Genomic DNA, 19,164 nt, shown 5'->3' with positions numbered 1-19,164 from the left:
TGCTGCTGCTGCTGCTGCTTGGGAAGTTGCCAGTGTTTTAAATAGAATTCTACATTTTCCCAGGTCTAAGAAGTAATAGAAAAGGCTGTTAAGAGTGGGATAGGATTAAGTGTTTAGGAAAAATAAGGGGAAAGGTATTGGAGTTTCATAACTGTCTGAGAACTGCCGAGGAGAATTTGGGAGACTCAGTTCTGGTGCTTCAGTGTGTTTGTGTAACAAGGAGCCAGAGGACAGGATCTTCCTTTGAAATCATTCCACAGCTGGACAGCTCAGGCTCTCCTTCAGTTCTATTATTCTCACTCTAAATTTTCTTTTCTTCTTCTTCTTCTTCTTAAAACAAACACTGCTGAATTCCAGAAGGCCAATACTAGGAATGGGCTGCCCCTATTCCTGCACTTACATTCTCAAGCTGTTCCCTTCAGCATTTACTGGCAGCCACCAATACAGTGGGTGGGCAGTTGGTACCACCAGAAGATGTGTTTGTTTATCTGGCATTTCTTTCGAGTCAGTTCTGAGAATTTCGCTACTCTGCAAGATTTCTGAAGCAATATCAGTCCACAGCCTGTGCTGTCCCCACTCCCAACCTTCAGTTTGGGAAAAACAAACCCATTTGGTGCCTGGGTCTGTTCGCTCACATGGTGTGCACACGACTGGAGCTAAATAAGTATTAGCTAAAACAGGAAGCTTATTTCAAAGACCGTGCAGCCCAGCCAGGAAAGCTTCCAGAAACATGTGCTCTGAGATGATCTAAGCACGTTCATTATTCAGACTGTGAATAGCTTTAAAAGGGCCAAATTTCTTCGGGTTGAATCAGCGAGGAAAGTGATTCAAACAGAGGAGTAAGAATCACTGGAGCTCAGGAAATGTTTATCGTGGCCACTGAAAGTGTAGGGGGAATAAAAAATAAATTTGGCTTTGATAAATGTGTATTGGAAGTGTGGGCTTATAAGAAACTGCAGAAGTAAGGAGAAGGACCATAAATTTTTTTCTTTATAGAATGGTGATGCTCTAAACCCATTTATATCAAGTGAAACAAACCAACAACAGCAACACTTCACAAAGAGATAGATCACGAAAAATTCAGATGTGTTGAGTGAATTTTGCTATTTTGGGGATAAGAGGGGTAATATACCTGTGAAAGTAGCCATAACTATCATTCAGCAATTTTATAAAAATTCACAATCACCATCAATTTTTCGGTCCAACTTTTTTTTCACTGTGGCTTATGTTGTAAAATTCTATGGATCTACAAAAATACTTCAAGACAAAGACAAACCTGCTCATTTAGTACCAAAAAAAGCGGGAAAAGCATGGACTGGATGTTCTAAAACCACACTAGAGGGCACTTGAGCTGCTTCTTCCTGAGTAGGTAGAGGCCAGAGGAGTAGGATACTAATTCAGGAGCAGCAATGGACTGAATTGAACATGGGAATAAAGCAGGATTTATCAGTATCAGGTTGGCAGAACAATGAGTGATTTCCTCCAGCATCCTAATGGGGGGGAATAGGGATAAATTTCCAGGTCTAAATTTTGCGTATGGGCAAATTAGGAGGAAATAAGGTAAAACCTGCTGATTGATTGCAGTAGTGTTTGGTCCTTGCTCATGGATTAACCACAGAAATGTGGGATACTTTGGGAGTTTCAGAGAAAATCTAGTCTCTAGCAGAAATTGTGTCCAAAGAGTTGAGCTTCTCCTTGGAGTTTGCTCCCACTGTATTGCTCTTGCTCCAGTTCTGTCCCCTCCCCAAGTAGAGTGTGATGCCCTAAAATGATGGATTTTGAGGAAATGGGACAAACAGCATTTGGCAGCCTTTCTATAGAGTGTCCATAATAAAACCTGAAAATTAGAAAGGTAGTGGAGACCCCACTGCTTTGTAACACACTTCAGAATTTCAGAGGTTTGGTTTAAAAAGAAAAATAAATTAAAAGCGCTGATCTGGTTCCCAGTGTGGAAAACATACATAGAAGTTTGAGTGTGTTTAGCCTGAAGAAAAGGAGGCTAAAGTTAGAGTTGTTCTCTCCAACTCCCTGACAGGAGGGGGGAGCCACAGGGGGATCAGGCTCTGCTCCCAGGAACAAGGGACAGGAGAAGGGGAGATGGTCTTAGGTTGTGCCAGGGGAGCTTTAGATTAGATATTAGATATTAGATATTAGATATTAGATATTAGTGAAAATTTCTTCCCTGAAAGGGTCATCAGGCATTGGAACAGGTTGCCCAGGGCAGTGGTTGAATCCCCATCCCTGGAAGTGCTCAAAAGATGTGTGGATGTGGCACGTGGGGACTTGAGTCAGTGGTGACCATGGTAGTGACAGTTCATGGTTGGGCTCCATGATCTCAGAGGGCTTTTCCAACCTTAATGGCTCTGTGATCTCTTGAAGATCAAGACCTGCTTGACTCTAGTGCTGGGCCCCACATTTCAAGGCCATGCTCCTGGAATCCTGTCCCAACCCTGAGCAGCTCCAGGGCATCTCCTCTCTGCTGTGCTCCGAGCCCGGCTGGCTCCAGATGTTGCTGCACGGCACCACTGACCATTTATTTCCAGCAGATGATCACAATGCATCTGTAAAACAAACTTTGCTGGAGAATTGGCAGCTGTCTCCGAAGCAGGAGATATTTGAGTGGCTGGGTTTCAAAGAGCAGGCACAAAGTCCAGCTCACAGCATCCTCACTCAGTCATCACTGAAGTGGAGCTACGAGCTGCAGTTAAATTTCTGGGTGATTTACAGGCCCTCTGACAAGTCAGGTTTCCTACATGGACTTCTTGTATCTGCTGTGGAACACCCACTTTTTGCCAGTCACGCTCCCCCAGTCACAGAGAACTGCTGGCCAGGCCTGTGACCTGTCTGTCCTTGCCTGCTGCTCCTCAATCTCTCATCTTTTCCCTTTCTGCTGTGCCCTCATGAGACCCCACCTGCAGCACCTCTGAAAAAAAAAACCCCAGAGCTGAATTGCTGACCTATCCCTCTTGGCTTTCAGTGCTTGTTTCCTCATGAACATCCAGTCACAGTGGGGGTTTTCCTGCTCCCAGCACACGTTATTTGCCAGGCTGACACGCGTGGCACGTCCTTGGAGCAGGGAAAAACTGCGTGCAGAGGATAAAGCCTTGCCAAGAGCTGGCTGAGGGCTGTTGGACAAGCCCTCACAGGATCCAGGAGCCACCTCAGATCTCTCTGCATTCCATTCAAATGGGAGCTGTGCTCTTTTGATCCGGATCCAGGAGCAAACCTGGGCAGAGAGGGAAACAGGAGCACCTCCATCCATGTTCCCGTGGATGAGGAAAGAGGGAGAATGTCCTGTGGCAGATGCTGGTTTTGCTCTTCAGAGAATTATTAGGTTATGCTTGGATACTGTTAATGGGATTAATGCAAAAACTTGAGTGGAATAAAGTGGGTGGAGACACAGATCTACTTTTTACTACAGGCACTTTGATCTAAGCTTTCCATGCTTTCCATGTATATCTTGGATATCCACGACAGGAGAGCACAGCAGTAGGAGCCCTGAGACCCAAACCCTCCAATTTTTATTAGCTTTTGTAAGGCTTCTCTTTGCAGTATCTTACAGGGGTTTTTTTGCTGTTTAGTTGTAAATCAGAATTTAGAGCTCATGGGTAATAAAAGGAGTTAGATTGTAGTAATCTCCTGAAGGGTTAAAGGGGAAATTGTCTGCCTAAAGTGAGCATATAATTTAAAACTAAACAGATTTTACCTCCCTAGGAGGAGCTTTCTGTGTCTGGAATAAGAAGAAACTCCCTTCCTTCTGCTGAGGGGCGGTTTTGCAAATAATTTTTGTTGTTGTTGGTTTTTTTTAATTAATTTTATGTTGGGGTTTTTTAAGCAAATACCATGACTTGAAGTTTTTGGTGAAATTCTTCCTTCCTTAGTGTTTTTGGGTGGAATAGAGAACAGAAATGAAAGTTTAGTGAGATTCTGGGGCTAATGATTTTGTTCTTTAGCTTAAATTAGATTGCATCCATGACAGTCCTTCAGTCAATTGCACTTAAACCACTTAATACCACAGTTTCTTCTGGGCTTCCTGTGCTGCTGCATCATTGGCCTGACATGAGCTTTCTTCAAAACCAGCTGAAATTGCATCAGAGAAGGCCCAGAATATGGAAAGGAGGAGAGAAGTGAGGAGGAATAAGACAACAATGGACAATAAGTACAAGCCTGAACCAAAGGGCTGGGATGCACATGGAGCTGGGAGGGGACTTAGGCAGAAAGGAAGGAGCAAAAACTTCTCCCATGGGTTTAAAGCTGTTGGTAAAAGCACAGGAGTCCCTCCAGTTGCTGTGGTCGAACATGGAGATGACTGTGCAGAGATTTAGGACGTTTGGAACTGTGAGCCTTCCAAATAAGTTACAGAACAGTGCTCAGAACATGGAAAAACATGCAGGAAGAAACCCTGCTGATGGCACCATGTGATGGCATAAAACTCAATTTGGACAAGAGGTAATTTAAAAAATCCTGCAGGGGCAGAATTTGAAGCAGATCTGGGTTCAAAATTTTGACCTGCTACTGAAAAAACCAGCATTTCAGGATTTATAGATGTCCTTGTTTCTCTAAGCTCTGTGGCTGAAGAAAATAAGGCAAATGTGAACAAAGATCTTTGAGAAGTTTCTGGGAAATCAGGTTTTTTCCTTTGATGTTTTTGGTAAAATAAACTTGCATTGGTTCCTTGTGCTCCTTAGTGCTCAAGGGGATGTATCAGGTGAAGTTTTGGGGGTAAATGACAACGAATCTTGTGTTGGCCAATATTTCCCTCAGCATAACCTGGATAATGTAATGGAAAGTCTGTAAGGAATTTATGAATGACAACAAGCTGCAAAAAGCTGCCAGAGTGGAGGAGGACAGAAGTAGAATTATAAATGACTGACAGATTAGGGAAAACCTCTAAAAGAGCAGCTATAACTCAACCATAACATTAAAGAGCATGGATTTGTGTAGGAATAAGAATCACCACACATTCAGCACTGGGAGCTGATGGCCAGGTGAGGTCTGTAGTGAGGAATTTGGGAGATACTGGAAGGAGATGAACACTGGTTGATATGGAGAGATGACAGCTTGTACATGACCACGACAGTCAGCACTCACAGCCTGTGTGGGGTTCTCCCCAGGAGAGGTGGGGACCACTAGGGGACAATCCAGCCCAACTTTCAGCTCCCTGATCCCTCTTTGAGCTGTAAACATGAGATCATTCCAGGATGTCTCCTGCATATGCCCTACATATGTCTCAAATCCTTACACTGTGAACTCTGCAAACAAATACTGCAAAGATTAATATAAAAGCACAGCTCAGATGAGGCGATATCAGAATGTAGGAAAAAAGCTTAGAATCTATTAAAAAAAATAAAAATTCAAGTGACAAAAGCAGGGTGAATCTGGAAAATTGCTCCTTCATTGCTCTTATTAGAATCCTGATTTCTGTCTTTCCTTAACAGTCCTGTTTGATTGCTCAGAAATGTGGGAAGTCTGAACCCATTCCCTTAATTCCTACAGTCAGCAGCTGAATGTCTTTTTTCCCAGCTCTCTCCTGCATTTGCAGGAGGGGTGGGTGGGTAACTTCTTGTGGAAGGTGGTGGTTCAGAATGCCTTTGAAAATTATTGTCCATGGTGCTGTTGAAAAGATGTTGGAAATCACAGGATTTCTGGTGCCTGTGATGTTGGGTTATATCTGGTTTTCTCTTGTGGCTTTCACAGGTCCTGGAGAATTAAGCACCTGGAATTCTACTGGAACTGAGGTGGTGTGGGATGGTCACCATTCCTAAATCACCAGCTTGTCTTTCCACCCAACATCTCTGTGCCTGCCTGTTGTGCATCACAGACCTGCCCTGTTGGGAAGACACAGATCAGTGTCTGTTCTGGCTCAGGATGCTCCTCTTTTAATGCTTTTAAGGTAAAGATGATTTTTTTTTTAGTGGTGAAAACGGGGCCATCCACCAGCCCTTACTGATCTGATGACTTCCAGCTTCTCCTGAGCCTGCCCAGGGAAGGACAAGGATAGGGCAGGGTTAGTTGGATATTAGGGGTAAATCCTTCCCTGGGAGGGTGGGGAGGCCCTGGCACAGGTTGCCCAGAGAAGCTGTGGCTGCCCCATCCCTGGAGGTGTCCAAGGCCAGGTTGGACAGGGCTTGGAGCAACCTGGGCTAGTGGAAGGTGTCCCTGCTCATGGCAGGAGGTGGGACTGGATGGGCTTTAAGGTCCCTTCCAACCCAAATCATTCTGTGGTTCTCTGATTCTACCACCCCATCAAAACAATGCTTATTATTAAATTATTCTAATTATTTTATTTTTTTTTGTCCTGAGCAGTAACTTTGGTGTTTGTTTTTAGTGACTGCAGTGGGTTCTGGGCCGAGTTCAGATATCCAAAGTGCTCTTTGTCCTGTATCATTGGTGAGATGTTGACCAACATTTAAATGTGTGTTGTGTCCTGTCTGATAAACCTGACAATTTGCAGCTTCCCCAGAACGACACTTTGTACAGCAAATGGTTTTATATCAGTATCATCTTGCAGGTTTAGTTTCTTTCAGGATCACAAACCCCTCCTATATTTACAGAGGTCTGGGCTTTCTGCTCTCTGCAAGAGTTGCAAACTCTCCAGTAAGGATGCAGCCCCCAGTGTGGGCAGGGGTGCAGTAAAAGGAACCAGAAGGCTGAATTAAGATCCTCCAAGGAGGAATATGGCTGGAAGCAGCTCAGGTCTCTGCACTGAGCTGTTAGAGCTGAGCTTCCAAGTTTCTAATCAAAAGCTGAAACCAGATGGAAGTAAAATGTGAGGAATAATATGAAAAATATGTTGCAGGGGAGATCAAATGGAAGAAAGAAAATGAAAATGTTCTCAATTGCCTGCAGAGTTCCTTCAGAAGCAGCTCTGGAGCAGTCACCTCGTTCATCCTACACCTTTAATTTGTCTCTAGGTGCACACAGGTGAAGCAAAGTGGAGCTGGGGCTTTGCCTTTGCTCGTTCCAGCACTAAAGAGCTCAGGTTTTCTGTGTTACTAAAGCAGATTTAGGAACCTAACAGGCTTTCTGTGCTCTCTGGAGGCTTTCCCTGCAGTATCCAGCTGAAAGGACAAAAATTGAAAGTGTCTCCTTTGCAGGTGAAATTTTCTCTCTTTTTCTTTGGCTTTGAGGTAGTAGGATGATTTCTGTGCCCTCATATGCAAGAGTTAGAAGGATCTGAGACCTCCTGATCCAGAGATCCAGCAATTTGAGAAGGAGAAGGGAAAATAAATAATTAAGTCACTCTGACAAGCAAGATGTGTCCTTATTCAGAGAACAGGAATACCATTCTTTCCTTCTTTGGGGAATACATGAACAGAAAAATGAACCCAGAGACAATAACATAAGAGTGTTGTCAAAGTATTCCAAAAAATAACTGAGACTTGTGCAGATGCCAAGTCTAACTTTGGCTGATTCTCTTTTTTAGGAATGTTGTGGAGCAATTTTCTGAATTCTATTAATATAACAAGCAAATAGAACTTTGGATGCTCTGGATCTACACTGTGGGAAGTAAAGGTGATTTCTTGGTGATTTTGTAGTGGCCAAAAGCCTGCATGCTTTTGAAATATAAATTTAAACATTATTTATAAATTAGAAGATTGTGAAAAGCTGAGGGAAGGGAAAGAGCAATGTCAGGCCTATGATATGTGCTGATAATGGTACAGGATATGTGCAGCCCATGATAAGGGATGATTAAAATGATATATTCTGTATATTCCAGCCATGGCAGGAAGGATGGACGGGGGTTATGTTCAAGACTCTTAGTTAATTATTTTGTGTAGCACTTTGCCTCCTGCCTCAGAGGTTTGTTTGGATGCACATTTGCTGTGTCCTTCTGCAAAATTCAGATGGGACTGAACTCCTTCCACTGTTGAGGTGCTTTTGTCTTTCCCAGACCCCTGGTAACCTTCATGTGCCCTCCAGCTTCTTGCAGGGCTGACAGTTTGGATGATGATGTCCAATAGAAGAGGCTGAAATGTTTATTTGATTCATTCCCAGCCCCCTCAGTGTCCTACATTTGTAAAGGAAGAAGCTAAATTGAAGTACAGATACTTTTACAGTAATACCAAAATCCTATTTGGGTCCAAAAAGAAGCTGGTTTTGACAAGCTTCAGAAGGGTTTTGGTTTTGCTGCTGTTGGCTCAGAGGTCCCCTATTTCTTATCTCTGGGTTTTTTTGTAATTTCTTTTCCCACCCTGATAAAATGAACCATTCTGCCCGTGGGCCTTAAAGTTTCCCCCTTTCCTTCCTGGACCAGACTGTCCCAAAGGCACCACAATGACCAGATTCCCAGGTTGAGAACAGGGGGCTCAGCTCTTTTATTGCTTCAAATCTCACCTCACATGGAGCCTGAGCCAGTGTCTGTGAGGACAGTTAACAGGGTTTGTCACCAAGTAGCACCACGAGGTTCTGCTGCTTCCATCACACTGGGAAAATAAATACCAGAAATTCACTTTGACCTCTGGCTCAGAATGGAAGGAAATTTAAACACCAAGAATAAACATAAAATGAAGGACGTAGAGTTTAAGTCATTCCTACGCATTCTGGCTGTTTATCTTTTGCTGTTGATTAGTCTCTGGTTTACAAAGGATCTTCTGTGCATTCACAGCAAAGATGTGTAAGTAACAGGAATTTAACAATAACAGTGAATTAGTTCTTGCAATGTTACCTGTCATCAGTGGCAGACAAGAAGCTGTCTCCAGACGATTTCAATTTCTCACATCTTCCATCTTCTAAACAGCTTTAGGTAATATTCCAGCAAACAAAGAGCATAAGAAAAGCTGAATAATGGTGTCACCTGAGTCAGGAAACATATTCATAAGCATGTTGTCACAATATGACTGCAGGAATGTAGTTTAAATGAACTTCTAACAACATGTGTGTCAAATTTACAGACATAATTCATTATTTCTGTGTTGTACAACTATGTGCACACAGTAACTGCTACTCAGAGCAATCTGCTGTGGCAATGAGGAACAAAAATTGATAAAACTCACTTGAAGGGAGTAAAAAATGCAAGGCTGTGCAGGTTGCATAGTCTTCACTCAAAGAGAAGGCAAAGGCAAAAATACCTTTGAGAGTAGAAATGTTTCAAGTGAGAAGCGTTTCAACTTCATTGCCTTGAGTGGAATCTGCAAGTAAAACAAGTCCAAACAACTCTAACACAGGAAGAAAGGGGAAACCAGTAGGAAGGAGAAAAAAAAAAAACCCAAGCAACTGTTAGGAAATGTTGTTCCAAAAAGAAATGAGTAGAGGCTTTAGTTTTTTTCGGGCTCAGGAGGCTGGTTATGCTCTGGCTGGTGCAGCACAATAGAGGTGCTAAGACCATTTCCCAGCTGTGAATTTTATGCTGCATTTGCACTTTCCAGCTCAGTCCCCAAGTGCTTAGCTCTCCTGTTAAATCAGTGAATGAGGAGTGTTCTTTAGCTAAATACTTCCTAAAGACTCTTGAAACCTCACTCTAGTGGGTCAGGAGAGAGAGTGTTTGAAGAGAGGGTTAAGTGAGACCTTCCTTTCCTAATCTCCTCATGGACCTCCTTCCTTTTTCTGGTTTTCATTTCTCGACTGTCATATTTAAGTAACACACTGCTGAACCAAATAGTTGTTGTTTGAGATCATGTAGAACCCCAGAAGGAGATGGAAGAGATCTTAAAGCTCATCCAGTTCCACCCCCTGCCATGAGCAGGGACACCTTCCACCATCCCAGGTTGATCCAAGCCCTGTCCACCTTCACCATTCTCCTTCCAGGTCTGACCTCCCCTGCCTCTGTTTGTCCCTCTTCCAAATGATTCTCTGGTAACCCATTGACCTTTGAGAGATCAGGAGAGCACAATATTGTTTTTTCCTTTTGGTGTTTGACTGTTTTCTAAGTGGTTTAAAACCTACAGTTTTTCCAGTTTTGTGCTTTATGAACAGCAAAACTCCCACGTGTGTTTCTCAGCTCTGCAGAGGATTGTTTAGATTTCACAGAATAACATTATAGAATGGTTTGGGTCGGAAGGGACCTTAAAGATCATCCAGTTCCACCCCCTGCCATGGGCAGGGACACCTTCTGCTGGACCAAGTTTGCTCCAAGCCCCGTCCAACCTGGCCTTGGGCACTTCCAGGGATGGGGCAGCCACAGCTTCTCTGGGCAACCTGTGCCAGGGCCTCACAGGGCAGAACATCAATGTGGCTGCACATCTGCTGGATGCTCCAATTTTTTTCCCCCTGAAACCTCTGTGGATTGTTTCTCCCTGTGAACACCCAAACCCCACACCCACAGCGTGACATGTTTCTGTGCCTGGCTGTAACCTTGCTCTCTGCTCCAGGCAAACCACAGGCACATCTCTCAGGAGTGTTCTGTGGTGCAGTACTTCTGTCCAAACATTTTCCCACTGGATCTAATCCAGTCTGGGATCGTAACTGTCGTGAGAATGCAACAAATCATTCTGGGAAGTATCTAATTTTGCCCCTATTGGTCAAAGCAATATTTATGCACAGCCAGAACCACGTGACAGAGGAGAGGGTACTCTTGAACCCTGCTGGTAATGTGTGCCAAAAAAATACCAGAGCTCCCAATTTTTTTTGTAGGAGTAGATGGCAAAACTACTGTTTCCTAGTTTGAACAACCCATGATTTGAACATCACTGGAGAAAAGCCAGGAAAGCAACTGGAGTCAGCCCAGAAACATTTTTTATCCTTGTAGCTGCTTTATTTAATCAAACAAACAAACAAACAAAAACCCTCAATAAACCAACAAAATGTCTTTTCAAAAATGTACTTTTTCTTTGAAAGAGTGTTGAGGGCTTTACAGTGATGCTCGAGACATGGTACCTACATGGAGACTGCCAGTAGGAAACTATCAATAAATGCCATGAAGTGCATACATTTTTGCTTCATTTTCAGTCCTGCCTCAGATAAATACTTAATGAATAAATAAATCATTGCTCAGTTCCTCTGTAGGAACTTCCTCACTTCTCCAAGGCATCTGAAAAGGATCAGCCTTGCAGGGAGGTGCATTTAGCAGTTTTCCAGTGGAGGTAATTGCAGAGCTCTCATACAACCAGGGCAAATGGCCAAGAAATCCACTATTTCCATGGGTTGCTCTGAACCCTGTGGAGGGGTGGGTTTATCTCCAGCTGTAACTGATGCTTGAATTGCAAAACACAGCATTTAATAGGTATCTGAGGGAAGGATCTAAGGTAGTTGGATGACAGAGGCTGTGTCAGGGGAGGGTGAAGCACCCTGGCAGGAGCACTGGTGCTGTTGCAGCCTGTTCTGCAGGAGCTCTGGAGGGTAAAATGTGGGTTTTTACTCCATCCACCACTTCATCATAAGCAGTTAAACTGGCCTGGGTGTTCCTGCCTCCAGCTGCCATTTCAGTTTGGGGTATTGGCAGGTAAGATCCTTTAGGAAAGGAATAAAACCTGTTTTGAAGGCTCAGATTGACTGACTGGGCACCCTGTGCATGGTCACCTGCCTGGTGGGTGAGTCACAGCATCTTCTGGGTGACAATCTGGGAAACAAACAGGCAGCAAAATAGAAAATGAAGATTATGGTGCTAGGTGCAAAGCAGGTAAGTATTGTGAAAACCAGGAAAAATAGAATGAGAGATGCTGCTGTTGAGGAACGTTTTAAAAATCAGATTAATAAGCAAGATCCGGAGCACAAAAAAAAAGCAGTTTGTGAAAATAAAGTAGAGATAAGAATGGGATGGAGAAAATTGGCTAAAACAAACCAGGGACTGGGCGATGCTGAGAAAGCAACAGTATGAAATGTTTGTTGAATCACCTCTGGTGCTCAAACAGGAGATCCTGTTCCAACTAGTTAACACAAACCCGGGCTTTGTTGATCGATGGGAAGATAACTCCTGGATACTTTGTCTGCAGAATGACTGGTTGTTATGAACATCAGGAATAAACTATTACAAATCAACATCATTATTCAGCCAAGGAGCCAAGAGCAGACCCAGTTTGCAAAATCTCATCTATTGGATTCTCCCTGTTTGCCCTCACATGGCTTTGATGTTCCCAGGTCGGTGTTCAAGCCTTGCTTGACAGCTGCATTGGGAGTTATTAATCACCAGTGAATCATCTGTTCACTCACTTTACACAATGTCTAAGCAGTGTGATAAAGCTGAAGGTGATCTGAGTTTAGGGAAGATAAGATAAATATTTGTTTCAATCTGTCCCAAATCCATTGTAGATTAGACAGTCTGCATCTTAAATTCTCCAGCCAAATGTCTGGTTATTTTCAAACAAATCAGAAAATTAGGAACTGTAATGTCTTTAAAACTTTGCAGAAATAGAGGCAATCCAGTGTAAAATTGAAGGAAGTTTTCAGGTTGGTTATAGCTGGAGTTGCTGGCACCCCATCCTCACCCAATTTCAGAAAGTTAAATCTCTTGATGTAACTTAATTGGATGGTTTTAAACTGAGTGAGAGTAGGTTTAGATTGGATATTAGGAAGAAATTCTTCCCTGTGAGGGTGGGGAGGCCCTGGCACAGGTTGCCCAGAGAAGCTGTGGCTGCCCCATCCCTGGAAGTGTCCAAGGCCAGGTTGGATGGGGCTTGGAGCAACCTGGGACAGTGGAAGTTGTCCCTGCCCATGGCAGGGGGTGGGACTGGATGATCCCTTCCAACCTACACTATTCCATGATGCTCCTGAAATGTATGGCCTTAATTTTCACAGTGCCATTGTGCTGGCTGTGGAAATTAGAATCACAGTAACTGGGTCCACTCAGGACACAACAGAAAGCCTTTAACTTTTCCTAGAAGGTTTATTCCCACAGTTCTCCTGGCTCTGGGCACTATTTTACAGCAGGAACAAGGAGGAAGCATAAAAACTTCAACAGAAGGTTGTCAGGAGCAAGTAAACCAAACTTTTTTTTTTTTTTCCTCTTTCTGTGTCAACAATTAGTCATTAATTGTGACAGTCCCCTCAATGCAGATTGAGCTGCACTATGTGAAGGTCAGTGTCCTTACGTGGTCAGGGCTGGAACATGAAGATTTTGTCTGTCATAGATGAGTTTTCTGCATCAGCTCATGGCCTTGTGGCAAAAAGTAGCTGTGTGTTGTCTGGCTTTTGCCTGTTATTGTACAGTTCAGTGGCTCAGTTGTGTGTATTAAACTCTAACAGTGTAGTTGGCAAATAACTCTGCAGGAGCTGCACGTTGAAAATGGTGTTGGTGCTGGAGTGCTCTGATTTTGGCTGCTCTCATAACTTGCTTCACTCAGACATCTGAGAAGTTGTTTGCTTCAGCCTAACAATAGCCCTGAGAAGTTTGTTGTGTTTGGCTTCAGGGACCTGCTTTGGGAGTGCACTTTGAAAGGGAACTTCAAGAACTCTTGTCTCCCTAAAACGAGAGAACTGGGTTTCCATCCCTCACCAGTAAACAGTCCCAGTTTAGAACAGCACTTTCCCATTAGATATTGCTTTTCCTATGTTGCAAATCACTTAAATTTATTTATGGGATGCCAAAATGTTTTTTTTTTTTGTTTTCCTTGTCCATTCTGATTTATAGTTTTAGGAAGCTAATAGAGGACAAGGGACTTTTCACAAAATTTTCCATTCTGGTCACCTTCAGTTCTTCATCTTAGCTCATTACAGCTGTTCTGATTCAGAATATTTTTAACAAAGCCTCCTGTTTTGCTGTTTGCTAAACAATATTTCTGGCTAAAAATTCTTATAATTGTTGTCAGTTGATGTAAAAGCTCCTGAAAAATTTGTGCAAAATCTGTCTCCCTACTTTTTTTACTACCTCAATAGGAAAATATTTTTCATGACTTTCTGAAAAGTATTCTGAACCTTGTGTGAGAAAACAGTATGAAAACTTGGCTCTTACAATCTGATTTGTTATTTACCTGCACTGATTTGTTATTTACCTGCTGAGTAGCTCTTTCCTGTGATCAGCACATTCCACCCCACTTAAAATGTCATCTCGTGGTGTCTGAAGGCTTGGAATGCACATGTTTTTAGAAATTTGAGTTCCAGTCTGTGTGAAGAACCTAGAACCAAAGCCATCCTTTGGAGCTGGTGACATGGACAATTTTCTATGAACAGAGCTTGAATGTTACTGCAACAGATCCAATCAAATTTTGGAGTGAGTGCATGGTTTTAATTCCTAAATCAAACAAGTTCTGTTTTAATTAGAACCTGTAATAAAAGGCTTGTTATTTATTGCTTAATAGACCTCTCACAAGGGAATTGGGGTTGTGCATGCTCCTTCCTTCCTTCCTTCCACAGCTTAACTTGCTCTCAGAGTTGGACTCCGCGCAGTAGAATTGGAATCCAACCAACTCAAATGATTCAGGAGGAAAAAGGGAAACGGAACAAAATCCCCAGAGGACACATCTGAGCAGTAACAACAGCAGATGTGTTTCTGGTGGAGATGCCACGAGCATCTGCGCCCTGTTCATCCCAGGCTGGAGGTGTTACCTGGGCTGGATGTTATTGCAGAGCTCTACAACGGGGTGATTCATTCCTCCAGCGATCACATCGTGTTGGATCACAACCTTGAGGGCAAGATCTTGCTAAATGCCTCCAGAGGGGCCACTGTGTGTGCTGGATTATGTAAATAGAGGTGATAAAAAAAGAGACAATCCATGAGTCAGTGCACTCGGTACAGGCTTGTCTTTTCCAGGCAGGAGGAGCCTTCACACAGTCACCAAAGCTGAGGATGAAGAGAAGCACCAGTTTGCAGAGAAGGTCTGGTGGGGTTTGTGCTGTAACTGGCTGGCAAATATTCTATTTAGTGCCTCAAAAGAAAAGACCATTTGCATTTAAAACATTAATCCGTTTCTGTGATTTACACGTGAGCAGTTTTGAGGGGTTTTTTGTTTTCTTTTGGTGTAAAGCAAGAAAAATTCGTCCTCTGGAACAGTTTGGTAGAAACGCAATGGAAGAACCTCCTACTCCCATCCCAGTGAGTTCAACTGCAGTCAGACTGTGGTGTCCCCACCACTCAGACAGCAAAGATGCCCAGTAAAACTTGGCAGCTTCATCATTCCTCTTCATGTCTTGGAGAGTTTAGGGAAACCCTCCAAAATCTGTGAATTTACAATTCCACTGGGAAGTGTTTGGTGCTATTTGAAGTCTGGAAGGACATAAAGGAAAACTCAAAGAACACTTGGGAAGTGCTTGCTAAATTGTTAAAGTAAAAATAATCCCTGCAGGAAGAGTTGTCAGTGGGAGGATAAGGACTCAATATTTTGTCTGGTAATCCGAGGCCAGTGCCTGGGATCTGCTGTAAAACTGGGCACATAGGAAAGAGGTCAGATAACTCTGTCCTGGAGAAATTAGGAATGCTCAAGCAAGACCCCAACCTGCAAAGCCCTTTCTGAGGCCTCAGAGCCCATCTCTGACCATCAGCACCAAGGTGTGCAGGTAATGCCACCATGTCTTTAAACCATTATGGAGCTGGTTTGCTCTCTAACACCAACCAACCAAAGAAACACCTGTTTTTCTAATGAGATATTGGTCCTGTCATGATTCCCTTATGCTGTCTAAACCCAATGGATACTGTCTCCTGGGGACATTGGAAGCTGGATAGTTCTGTCTTGTCTTTTCTTAGTTTCAGCCCTGTGCCCAGGTGTTACGATGGATTGTTTTCTCTATGTATTAAACTGCTCTATAGTGATTATTCCAGATTTTGTTCTGCTTTGGGCTGCATTCATCCTTAGATTTTGCTGGGTTTTTTCACTTCATAAAAAAGCAGCTTGGTTGAAGGGCAATACTGAAGTGTCAATGTTCAATCCTCAGTGTTTTTACTGACCAAGTGCTGGGATTCAAGGTTGCATGTCAGGTCCAGTGTCTTATATCACAATAGAGATGTCCTATCAGAACAGTTTATTTGCAGGCACAGAGAAGTTGACTTGTCCAGAGCAAAGAATTCCTCAGGAATTCTGTCGACTGAGAAAAGTGAAAACACAACACCCAGTGATTCCAAGCCCTGCAAGTAAATTCCCTGAGCGCCTGTAATTGCTCTCCTGAGAGGTGTTGCTTACTGAAGGAGAGCTGACAAGGGTGTGGCTTCTTTTTAATTGCATGTTTGAACAAGGGATTAGAGAGTGGAGCAGCAGTGTCTTGTAAGGGATGAAAGGAAAGGGAGAGGGAAAGCACGACTGTTATGTAAACCATCCCTCCTCAGTGTCAACATTTTCTGTCTGTATTCCAGCTGAAGTGAAAATAGTCAAGGCCAAGCCCAGTGAAGTGCAACCTGATTGCAGGTCCAGGCGTTAGAATGGGATTTCTGGCATTCCAGGCTTTTGGCATCCCCTCAGCAGTTGGAATGACTGAGCAACCAGTGGGATTTTGGGTGTATGTCGTTGTCATTCCCCTCCCCCCTCGACAGAAAAAAAACAACAAACCAAAACTAATATCAGCAGCGATGAGAGGATGAGTCCCAGGTTATGATCCACACCTTCATCCTTCCAGGGACTGATCTGTTTTCCTCCAGGCAAAATTTAACCTGTGCTCCTTAGTCAGACCAACGGAGCAGGAGTGAAATTGTGGGTGTCATGCCTGTGGCATTCGGCTAAAGGTGAAACTAAATTGCTCTGATTTGTTTTTCAAACATAAGGATCTTGCTTTTCTTTCCTCAGAACCCAAAGAAGATTTCAGATTCTTGCAATAGGTTTGATCCCCATATGGGCCATTCACTTAAAAGCTGGACTCGATGATCCTTGTGGGTCCCTTCCAACTATTCTGGTGATTCTGTGGATGTGGCTGTGCCATTCTTCCAATAAATCTGTTCCATAGCAGCCCCTCTAGCTGATCTTATTTTACATGAAGTAGCTTTCTTTTTTCTTAGCCACAATTGTTTTCAATAATTATGTTTATAAGGAAGACTTTAAGAAGAAATGAAGGCACTTTATCTTCAGGAAAGCAGTTGGTTGTCAAGCTCAAATACATAACTTGGTAGATTTCTTAAACAGAAGGAAGAGAATTCAGCACAGAGTGAGTAGCTTTTGTTTCAAAAGCAGTGGAGGAGCTGTGGGTACCAGAGGTGCTCTTGGGAAATGAATGTGCGGCAAAGCAGCAGAACAAAAGTTGGTTTGTAGAGATCCTTCCTCACAGGTTTTTCAGTTATTGTCACCTTACACAAATAGCTGAGCAGGGCTCTCAAGTCCATCCCACTGCAGAACTCTCCGTGCTGGACTACAGTCTTGAATCATCATGCATATTATAATTTCAATTATCACAAAGGAAAGTAACTTAGCCAAATATGGATGGTCCTGTCATTCCTTGGATACAGTGGAAACAACGGCAGAATGAGCTGGTTTGGGTGCCTTTAGCAGCATTTTGGGAGTGTAAGTTGGGCTGTGATGTCACCTGTCTCTTCAGTCCCTCATCCCTTCTCTTGCAGTGTTGTGGGATAGGTTTGATCATGTGAGATCTTGTTCATAATCCAGGGAGTTCTTGCTGAGCAGCAATCCTGTAATTGTTTCCTTCTTTCCTTAAAATCCCATCAGCAGATTTCCCCCTTTGCTCTGCTGTGATTCTTGGTGTGAATTGCTTTAATTGCCATCAGTCTGTGGAAGGAAGGTCAGCTCCAAGACTGCTTTAAGAATCATGGAATACCAGACTGGTTTGGGTTGGAAGTGACCTTAAAGATCATCTTGTTCCACCCCCTGCCATGGGCAGGGACACCTTCTGCTGGTCCAAGTTTGCTCCAAGCCCCGTCCAACCTGGCCTTGGGCACTTCCAGGGATGGGGCAGCCACAGCTTCTCTGGGCAACCTGTGCCAGGGCCTCCCCACCCTCAGAGCCAGGAATTCCTTCCCAATATCCCATCTAACCCTGCCCTCTGGCAGTTTAAAGCCCTTCCTCCTTGTCCTATCATGACATGTCCTCGTCAAAAGTCTCTCTCCATCTTTCCTGAGGAAATAAGTCACCAGTTTCAGGGCTTTTTGAGGAAAAGCCAAGTCTTACACATGTTTGGAGTTATTAAATGCATTCAGGAGACACTTTCAATTGCAATCCCATTATGTCAGTGGTAAAACAACGTCAGTCTCCGTAACCTGGCAGTCCTGAGTGAGCAGCAGCTCCATTTTTCTCTAGCCCCATTGTGTCAGGTACAGGAAAGAGCAGATTTAAAGCAGATTTGTTACTTTGCTCCGCTGCTTTAAGGCCACTGAAGAGCACAGGTGGGACTCTGCTCCAATTGCATGTTTTTCTTTGCTTCAGAACACTCCTTGTCCCTGATCTCCCTCCATCCCTCCTGTGGTGACAGGCAGGTGGGTGCCACTGTTCTTGTGTCCTGCTGCTGTGTCAGGGCATCTGTTTCCTATGGGATTGCTCTCCAAGTGCCCTTAGCCTTCCTTGCCTCCCCCTGCTCCAGAACAAGCTGTTATTTGGAGGATACAGGACAGTCAGGAGCCTGCCTTCCCCTTGACCTTCCAAACTGACTGTTCCTGCAAATATTACAAATATGTTGTTCTGCAGAGAGCAAAACATTCTCACTGGACTGTTGCTGCCCCACAGCATAACCACCTACTAGAGAGGGCTGAAAACTGATGGTCAGGAGTGGTCTCAGTGCCTTCCACGTCACACAGAGTGGCATTATCCCACCAGGAAGCACACCTTGCCTGGGTTGGGTTCATTCTGCTGGCACTATTTTGCCCCAGTGCATTTTCTCTGGAGATCTGCTGCCCTTCTGTGCTGCTTACGTGGGGGAAGCAAATGTCAGCTCTGCTTTTGTCATTAAAGAGCAGAGCATGGAGGGAAGGCAAGGGTGAAAGTGTGCCCTCTAGGATTTGGAAGAGACCAAGCTGAAAAACCTTGACGGTATTTGTTTTGAAACAGTGTCTGCCATGGAGAACAGCTGCCCTTCCAAAGGAAACAAGAGAATCTGCAGCTTTTTTTTTCAGTGTGCAGTGACTGAAACACCCATCACAGGCCTCGGGCTCCACCGTGTATTTTTGGAGATTGATGTTCACCAACACACAGAAATGTTGAGCTTAGGGTTGTTCTGGGTCCTTGCTAAAACACAGCCTCAGTGGGGGTTTTTCATTCTTATTTTTTTGATTTTCTTCTATCGTGCATGAAAAGACTTGCTCCTATGTCAGGTCCCCGTTGCCAAAATTCTGGCCTGAGAGAATTATCAAATTTGAATTTATAAGCCACGTGAACTTTTGAAATTTATCTAAGTCTATTGACATTTGTAATTCCATTACTCTAATAC

The sequence above is a fragment of the Corapipo altera genome, unplaced genomic scaffold, assembly GCF_003945725.1.
Source record: "Corapipo altera isolate COAL_440 unplaced genomic scaffold, ASM394572v1 77b, whole genome shotgun sequence".
NCBI classification, from domain to species: Eukaryota; Metazoa; Chordata; class Aves; order Passeriformes; family Pipridae; genus Corapipo; species Corapipo altera.
The sequence above is the reverse complement of the archived record's forward strand: the minus strand, read 5'-3'. Positions refer to the sequence as shown.